This window comes from Cannabis sativa, chromosome X, assembly GCF_029168945.1.
Source record: "Cannabis sativa cultivar Pink pepper isolate KNU-18-1 chromosome X, ASM2916894v1, whole genome shotgun sequence".
Lineage (NCBI taxonomy): Eukaryota > Viridiplantae > Streptophyta > Magnoliopsida > Rosales > Cannabaceae > Cannabis > Cannabis sativa.
In genome coordinates this window covers 7,889,251-7,899,042 of record NC_083610.1, presented here as the reverse complement: position 1 = coordinate 7,899,042, position 9,792 = coordinate 7,889,251, and positions in this window count along the sequence as shown.

Here is a 9,792-nt window from a genome sequence, read left to right as displayed (position 1 = left end):
GAAGTTTTGACAAACTTCCCCTTAAGACAAGTTTTAGCGAAACCAGAAGCATCGGGGAGATTGTTAAAGTGGGCAATGGAGTTGAGTCAGTTCGACATCAAGTATAAACCGAGAACTGCGATCAAGGGGCAAGCCTTGGCAGATTTTATACTTGAATTCCCCAGCACCGAGGTGGCAGTTGTAGAGGACAGAAGTGACATTGCTATAGCAGGCAAAGAAGCATGGACATTGTACGTCGATGGAGCCTCAAATAACGAAGGTTCTGGCAGTGGGATCTTGTTAATCAGTCCCAATAATTTCAAGGTACACGCTGCTTTACGTTCTGAATTTTTTGCATCTAATAATGAAGCCGAGTATGAGGCTTTAATCGCAGGATTGAAACTGGCCCTCGAGATGAAAGTCGAGTATCTACAGGCTTTTAGCGACTCTCAAATCGTGGTATGCCAGGTGAATGGATAATACCTAGCAAGAGGCGGAAGATTGGTTAAATACTTAACCATCGTTCGCGAAATAATGCAGAAGTTCAAAAATGTAGTTGTATCTCGAGTACCGCGTGCTCAAAATGCCCACGCAGACGCATTGGCCCGTTTGGCCTCAACTAGAGAAGCCGAATTACTCGATGTGATTCCGGTAGACGTACTGGCTCACCCAACCATAGATCGAGAAGCAATCATGGAGATAGATGATGTTCAGGAGATTACCTGGAGACTCCTATCCTCGCATATCTTGAGAAGGGGCTCTTACCCGATGATAAAGTAGAGGCGAGAAAATTGCGACAGCGAGCAGCCCGTTATGTAATATATGACCAAAGGTTGTATCGCAAAAGTTTTAGTCAACCGCTTCTCAAATGTATCAGTGGAGAAGACTGTGGTTACATACTTCGTGAAGTACACGAGGGGATTTGTGGCAATCATACCGGAGGTAATTCCCTTGCTTTAAAAATTATGCGGCAAGGGTATTACTGGCCAACATTGCGACAAGATGCTCTCGCGTTTGCAAAGAGGTGTGATAGATGTCAGCGAATAGCCACTTACACCAACCAGCCTCCGAGTAACCTCCATTCTATCACAAGTCCATGGCCCTTTGCAATATGGGAATCGATTTAATCGGCGAGTTACCCAAAGGAAAAGGCAGAGTCAAATATGCTGTAGTTGCAGTCGATTACTTCACAAAGTGGGCCGAAGCCAAAACACTCGCAACCATCACGACAACGAAATTGCGCGAGTTTGTCTATACCTCCATCATTTGTCATTTTGGCATTCTGCATAAACTCATTTCAGACAATGGAAAACAGTTTGACTGTAAAGAGATGCGACAGCTATGCGACAATTTGGGGATTAAAAAGGCTTTTTCCGCAGTTGCTTACCCGCAGAGTAACAGACAAACTGAAGCCATTAATAAAATAATCAAACACACCATAAAAGGGAAACTAGAAGATCGCAAAGGGGCTTGGCCAGACGAGTTATCGCAAGTCCTATGGTCTTATAATACGACCCCTCGATCTACAACTGGCGAAACACCCTTCTCACTTTCTTACGGGTGCGAGGCCATGTTGCCAGTTGAAGTTGGGGCAGGTTCCCTACGCAGGGATGTTTTCAACATCTCGCAAAACAACGAGAATCAGCTATTCTGCCTTGATCTTTTGGAGGAAAAGCATGACAAAGCGCACCTAAAAAATGCGGCTTACCAACAGCGAACTGCAAGATACTTTAACTCCAAAGTGAAAGTAAAAGCCCTACGAGCAGGAGACTTGGTCCTTAGAAGAATAATGCCAAACACCAAAAGCCCGTCGCATGGGGTCTTCGGGGATAATTGGGAAGGACCATACCTCATCGCATATAAAATTGGTGATGCAACGTATCGACTCGCAACACTCGATGGAAATGCGATTCCACGAGCATGGAATAGCGAGAGCTTGAAATTTTATTATCAATAGTACTCGCATTATTCGATTATGTTCACTCTTGTACTTATACTTAGATATTTTTCATTCAAAAGGGAAAAATCCTAAGTATAGGGGGGTATATATGCCCGAATGTACTATTGATTATATGAATGAAATTACTTGTTAAATTTTCAAAAATTTTACCAGCTTTGTAAATATTCCTACTTATTACACCAAGCTGTAATTGAAGTCGCAAATATATATATAAAAAACGCGAGTACCCATGTACTGCGTAAATGTTAAAGGATAGCTATCCCCGCGAGGATATAAATTTGTCCAAAATGAAAAGAAATTTGTCCAAGTACAAAAGCGCGAGTACCCTTGTACCGCATATAAAAAAAAAGGAGAGAGAATTAAAATTAAAAAAACAACATAAATTAGAGGATAGCTAAGCATCTGGAGCAGCAGGAGTAATCTCATCCGGAGCAGTCTCATCCGCGACTTTGCTGATGACCTCGTTCTCGACTTCTTCAGCTTGTACGCCCTCGACCTCATCAAGAAGGTTCCCTCCCCCACCTTGATTCTGAGTAGGCGACATGGCACGAAAAGCCTCAGCCATCTCAGCGGCTTCTGTTCCGAGAAGAGAAAATTCGAAATCTGGGACTTTGGAAAGAGTGGTATAGATATAATCAGACACTGCCTGATCATACTGCTTCTTCCCATTCTCTTTCTCAGTCTCCAAATCGCGGGCCATCTCCACGATCGTCGCCTGCAATTTCTTGACCTCAAGCTCCGCCTGTTCCTTCGCCTTGCTGAGTTCTTCGAGCTCCTTCTCCTTGGCCTTACTGAGTTCCTCGAGCTCCTTCTCCCTCCTCGCCACTTCTTGCTTCAGCTTTTTTATGTTCTCCTGAAACTGAGCATTTTGCCTCTTCAGCGAGTCGGCTTCCTTCGAAGGAGTAGCAGCAGCTTTTATGAACAGAGTCATCGACTGCGCGGCCAGCTCGGCAGATCGCGTAACAAGATCCTCAAAAGGAATCTCAGCCAGGAACTTCTCTTGCATGGCTAGGAAGTCGCGAGCTCGAACAGGTGGATCAATTACGACTTTCTTCCCCTTGTCCTGTGTGGTCTTGGCCAGCTTCTTGGAAGAGTCTGCAAAGAGTGTAGCCATCGCATCGCTCTTCCTCTTTTGGGCGACAACCGGCGAAGTCGTCGTTGTTCCACCCTTCGGTTTGATCTTCAGGACAGGGGCAGACTTCAAAAAAGTCATATCTGCGAATATAAATGAAAGATAAGTATAAGTCAAACCCTACCCGTCAGTTTATAACAAGAGATGAATTACCTGAAAATTGTCGAGGAGTTTGCTTAGAAAGGCGCTTATCTATTCGCTCTTGCTGCCTCTCGGAGGGTTCTTTGTATACTGGCTCCCTTTGAAGACTTGCGTTCTCAGGAATCAGCTGATGTTCTCGCAACTTCGCAGTTGTACACAGTAATCGCCAGTCGCGATCTTGTACTGGAAGGCTCCCGAGGATTTCAGCTGTCTCTTTGCTAGTCGCGTCAAGGGTCGGTCGAACTGGTCTATCTGCGATAACAACAAAGAGCGAGTAAGCAAAAGATCTCAAAAGTAATGCAAAAAATGTCTAAGTCAAGAAATACGCGACATACTAGGTCTGCGATTAAAGTCAGTCCTAATCCCAGGGACTTTAAAGACATAAAACCACTTCGATTTCCAATCCCCCATGTTCGACACCATTCCTTCAACTCCGTTGATTTCAGAAGTCGCCCATTTGCTAAAGCAGTAGAAGCCATTATGAAGACCTACGCTTTTTATGTCGTAGAAATAGCTGAACTCTTCTACTGAGGGAGCTCTATGGACATACTCCATGTACATCGCATAGAAGGCTAGGGCAGTGCGGTAGCTGTTTGGAGTTAGCTGAAAGGGCGATACATCATATCGCCTGAGAATAGCTGCGATGAAGGGGTGAAAGGGGACCGATACCCCACACCGAAGAATGGGTATTGAGACTACCACATCCTCTGTGGGAATGATCGCAGGGTTAGTAAATGGAAGATGCGCTCTCTGAGATGGCTTAGGTCGCTGAAACGCGAGTCGCAGCAAATTTAACCTCACAAAGGTGGTGAAGTCTGATTTGGAAACTCTCGAGATTAAATCCTCAAACGCGAAGGGCTCGTTCAGCTAGGAATCGTCGACCGAATCTGTCCCACTCCCTTCCGCCTCCTCCTCTTCCTCACCTGACTCAGGAACTGGAGTCGTCCATTCCTCGTCCATCTCCTCGACCTCGATGTCAGGAGCATGCCTCCAGTGTATAAGGTAGTCGCGTGCCGACACCGTGGACTCGCTGTCTCGAATATCGATGGTCCCAGGTTCTGCGAGTTCTTGCACCATCTTCTCAATGTCCACAGAAGACATCGGGCCTAGCTCTATTGGAGCGGCCTCCTCTTCGGAAAGAGAAGTGGGGAGAAATCTGTCCTCCTCCTGGTCAGCTTCACCGTCAAATGCACGGCCTTCGGAGCCGAGCTGTTGGCTATCCGACAAATCGCTCATCTGAAAGATAGAAGATCTTTTCAGCGTGATGGATGTGTGAAAAGCAAAGTAAGTGATCTCACCCGCATTAGATTATAAAGTCGCACTCGACAGAATGGTTAGCCTCCTTGCGAATACTGACCATCCCCTCAATATGCGAGAAGAGATAAAACTATCTTGGGCAAGAAATTCACGCATCCTCGGCCAAGCGGTATACCTCCAGAAACGGCTGGGAGTTTCCCAGTGACTCAAGGAGTATGCGTTTTCGAGCATAACCCTGAAGTTACTGGGAGACCCCCACCGTTCCGAGACTACCTATTAGCCAAAGAGTACGCTCATTTGAATATTAACGCATGTCGCAAATGGCTGGGTGTATCACAGTATCTCAAGGGGCATATAACCGCGTATATGGCCATTAGAATACTGTGACACACCCACCATTTGGAATAGCGATTAATACCCTCTCAACTCAGCCCGCGACATATAAAAATCCTAAAAGATCTAGCTAACAGTCAAATGGAAGTAAATCTTGGCAATACGCGAGTATTCAAGTTGTTCATCTGAACACCAGCGAATATTCAAGTTGTTCATCCGAATATCCGCGAGTATTCAAGACGTGAAACAGTGCCTATGAATTGTGTGTGGTTATGTCAGTTTACAGGTCATATTCTATGAATTCACCCAAGTTTTCTTACCTAAAACACATAGCCTCATAAGCACCTACAAGCATACATTCCTAAAAAGCCTTTAAAATACCCGAACCCAGAAAGTAAAGCATATTTTCTCCAAACAGAAAACGAAAATGCAATGACTTGAAAACTAACCTTTAGTTCTGATTTCTGCGATTGCTCTCGATCACTTCTGAGATTGACAATATTGTGGAAAAAGTGGTAGAAAATCTGGAAATGGGTTTTTGAAGTTTCTGCAATGGAGGGAAAGAGGAAGTTAAGAGCAAGAGGGAAAAAATGGGAGTTTTTGATTCGTATCAAAGGGTTTAAATACCCATATCCCTTATTAATTGGGATTACGACACGTGGCAGCCAGAATGCCTAAGGTCGCCCAATCTAACGGCCAACGATGGCCACGCCTACACAAAAACCGAGGAGTTTTGTGACGTGGCACCATAAATGTAATAAAAAGTAATAATGTAACGCCCTTACTTACGTAAAATAAGATGCCATAAATAAACTTGCGTTAAGATACTAATGTTGCCTTTATAAAAAAAAACACTTTTCAAAACATGGGTACCCAGTTGAAAATAAAGTATTACCACTTAGGGAAAAGTAATAGAAAATTTAAACGACAACATCCTCGATAAGTTTAATAAATTAAAAAAAAAACTTTCAGCGGAAGATGGCCAAGACCACACGCAGTTACATGATCACACGAGATACACTCCATGCTGCCCAGACTCAACTTGTCACCGAAAGCTTACAGGCTTACTTATCTGCACATAGGGGGTAAATAAGGGGTGAGCTGCAAAGCCCAGTAAGGAAAAACAAAATACTATGTACCAGCATTCACACATCATAGCACAAACATATACATCAAACATACAACAACCTAATCATAAGTATAAATAGAGGCAGCCACACAAATACTGAAATACCACACACTTACACTCACAATCACACTCCAACTTCCATACAAATCTGGAGTGTCTTACGTTCTTAACCAGAACGCAGTACCAATAACCAGTGCACCCTTACGTACACTGCCTCACTTACCACATCACCATACATGTGTGGTTTCCAACTACTTCCAAGTACCTGGAACATGATTAAACAGCCATATACAATTCATCGATAAAACACTATTTCACCGAAACTATCACATTCCACAGTTTCAATACAATTTATTCAAGCAGTCATACTAGATACTCAAACCATATAAAAAGCAAGTATAAAGTATAATTATTTTTCCTTACCTCAACTCCACTGTTATTAACTCCTACGATACCTTCTAGGCCCTATAACAATTAGTGAAACCTTTAGTCCACCGATAAACTGAATATATTTATTACTCTTACTGTACAGCAAGTTTAGCCTAGAATTTGACTCATAAAACGTTTGAATTAGAAGTCCTACTGTTCACAAAGTTTTTAGTTAATTGAAAGACCTTTCTAACGGTATAAAGATCATCAAAATCGGAGCTATAACCTAGGAGTTATGCATGTTTTCTCAAAATAGTTTCTTTAAAATTCTGGATCACGCCGATTTCTGAATACAGTCCAAAATAAATGTTTATAAAATAGTTACACCCCGATCTAGACAATACTTTCTTCATAAAAAATGTAGCTATTTTTCTAAGCTTTAAAACGAGATAAAGATCTTTTAAAATGGATCAAAAGTGAGAGAGATAATGAATTTTTACTGAAGATACTTTTTCTGAAACAAAACTTAAAACGAAATATCATAACCGAGTAAAGATACTAACTTTTGACTGGTAAGAACTTTGAATTAGGGAAAGGTTTCTTCAACGAAAATATGGATTATTGAATTATCTTTCTAACAGTACAAGAGACGCTTGAAAATAATAGATATCGAGAGAGATATCACACTTTTACTAAGGCAATATCGAAAAGAAATTTAAAAAAACTGTAATTCGAAAGTCAGTGTAAAACATGAATTTTTTTGACATCGAAATAGTCAGAATTAGGAAATAGTTTCTTCATGAAAAATGTAGAACATTAAATTATCTTTAAAACGGTACCTAGATCACTGAAAACGGACATACGAGGAGAGAGATATGGCAGTTTTATGAAAACCTATTTCTCTGGAAACAAAAATAAAACATACTTACGAAAAACCTACATCCAACCCTAACATTAAGAGACAGTAACAATTTATGCTATGCTGTAATTTGGTGTGATAGAGGCTATGAGAGATTTAAGAATTATCTAAGTGGAGAGAAAGAAGTAGAGACTGAAATTTGTGTTCATCGCTTCATTGAATGGTAAAAGCATATCGTACATATTCAACTGATTAGATAAAATCTAGGAATTTAAAATTTAAACTCAGCTATACCTTTTATTTTTTTAAGGAAAAAAATATTAATTAATTACTAATATAAAATTCCTCATAATTTAAATTTAAATTCAACTAAGTCAAATATCCTAAACTAACTTCCCCATTCTTCTCTCACTCTCACGTGTCCCTCTCTCTATTCATCTATTACTATAGCCTTTATAAATATATATATATATATATTTTATTATCAAGCTTATACAAAATATATATATATTCCTATTATAAATACCACTAGTCTTATTTATTTAATAAACCTATACGTATAAAATAGTATACTAATTTTTATCTATATTCCTATTACATGTATAACAAATTTTATCACTTAATCATACAACTATTTACTAATAACTTATTCTCTAATATAATTAATATAAATTAATACTTAATCTAATTAACTATATAATTGTACTTAGCAAATACTAATAATATTCATATTTTATTTAATGCAACAATAACATATCAAAACACACAATAATATACCAAAAATAATATACTTGTACTGGATATTACAAATAATTACAGCCGTCATTTTTCGAGACCCTCGACGGGACAACCAAAAGGTCACCTCCTCGTGACAACCTTTCACCTGTCTCTCGAGTAATAGTTTCCCTCAGTGACCGCTCCTGTCACGTCGCGAAACTAGGGGCATGTGTTATAGTGAGATTTCTCTCACCTAGAAACTCGAGACCAGACTCCTATTTAAAGGACACGTGTATTCAGATTTCCAATGAAAGCTGAAATGTCCGTGAGAGACTTCTCGAAGTTTAGACCTCGCCCAGGATAAAACCAGCGAGATACTGCGAGTACGACCTAAGTCGAATCACGTAACCGTAATTCGCATTATGCAGGGTAGATCCAACTCGCATGTGTCAGGACATATGCAAGTATCCCCTCTATATTTCTGCAAAAGCATAGAGACCAACTCTCTATGATGCAATTTGGTCCCAACGACCCAATAGCCTTGATAAACCGCTACAGGCTCACATGTCTAGGTTCTATCAGCTCGATATGCGAGGTCTACAAAAGGCGATTGCTTAAAGACTCGGACAGTCCCTAACGTCATAATAGCCTTGCGAGCTCAACAAACGGAACATGAACAGTCAACTCGCAGATGCGGAAGACGCATACGTTGATGGACTTAGTAACTGTCACTCATTTATTAATGTTAACGTTGTTTGGGTTTAATTATTGCAATTCAATATGTAAATAATGGATTAACAATGAATGTGATCCTTATGTAACCGATTGGACACCTACTTTGTATATAAAGGGGTGATCCACCATGAAAATGGCATCTACGAATCCTTTGCTGCAGTGGACTGAGCAGATCACAATCTGACTGAACCACTATAATTCTTTGTCTTATTGATATTTTCCAGCCTTGTTGATTGTTCTTGCATTCCCAGTCGAGTACTCGCCATTCTAGGTCGAATACTCGCACTTGTCACTTCCCTGAAAATTCTCTTTTTATATTAATTAAATAATACCTTTTGGTGTTGCGAAATTCACTCGACATCACTCTTTTTCTTCTTCTTCTTTTTTTTTTGAGAGATACCTCTTTCTTCTTAGTTCTTTTTATTTTTGTTTACTGCAAAGAGTCATTCCTATCTCCTTTGATTCACTAGACTTCGAAAAATAAGTTGATGTGATATATAATCAAAGGGAAAGGAAGAGACTAATATTCTTATGCTGTCAAATTTCATCATTGATTTTTATGTTTCTCTTCAATTCACTAGACTTCAGAAAATAAGTCAATATGTGATATATAATCTAAGAGAATAATATAAATCTTCATGGTGTTATGCTGCCAAAATTTTTACAATGTGGGGATCGTTTCAAAAAAAAAAATAATTGAATTGAATAACGTACCTATTACAATGAGCCAAAAATTAATTCAGCCATTTACTCTCTGTCAAATCAAAGAGGTTAAGTACATGTTTGACATCATAACTAAAAAACTGTTTTTTGTTTTTAAAAACAGAAAATTGTTTTTTGAAAACAATTTAGCTTGTTTTGGCCTTATTTTTTGAAAATAGTTTTTAGAAAACAAAGTTACAAACAATAAGAATTTGGAAAATAAGAAAATATTGTTTTCTGTTTTAAAAACCAATTCACTTTTGGTCAATATTGTTTTAAAAAACACTAACCAAACGTGAGTTGTGTTTTAAAAACTTCAAAAACTATTTTTTGTTCTCCACTACTACAAAAAAGGGTATTTTCGTCGGTTTTCAAGTGACTAATAAAGATTTTACGTCGGTTTCTGTAGATGCAAATTGTAATTTATTTGTGTCGGTTATAAAATGACACAAAAAACTATTTTCGACATTATATAACCG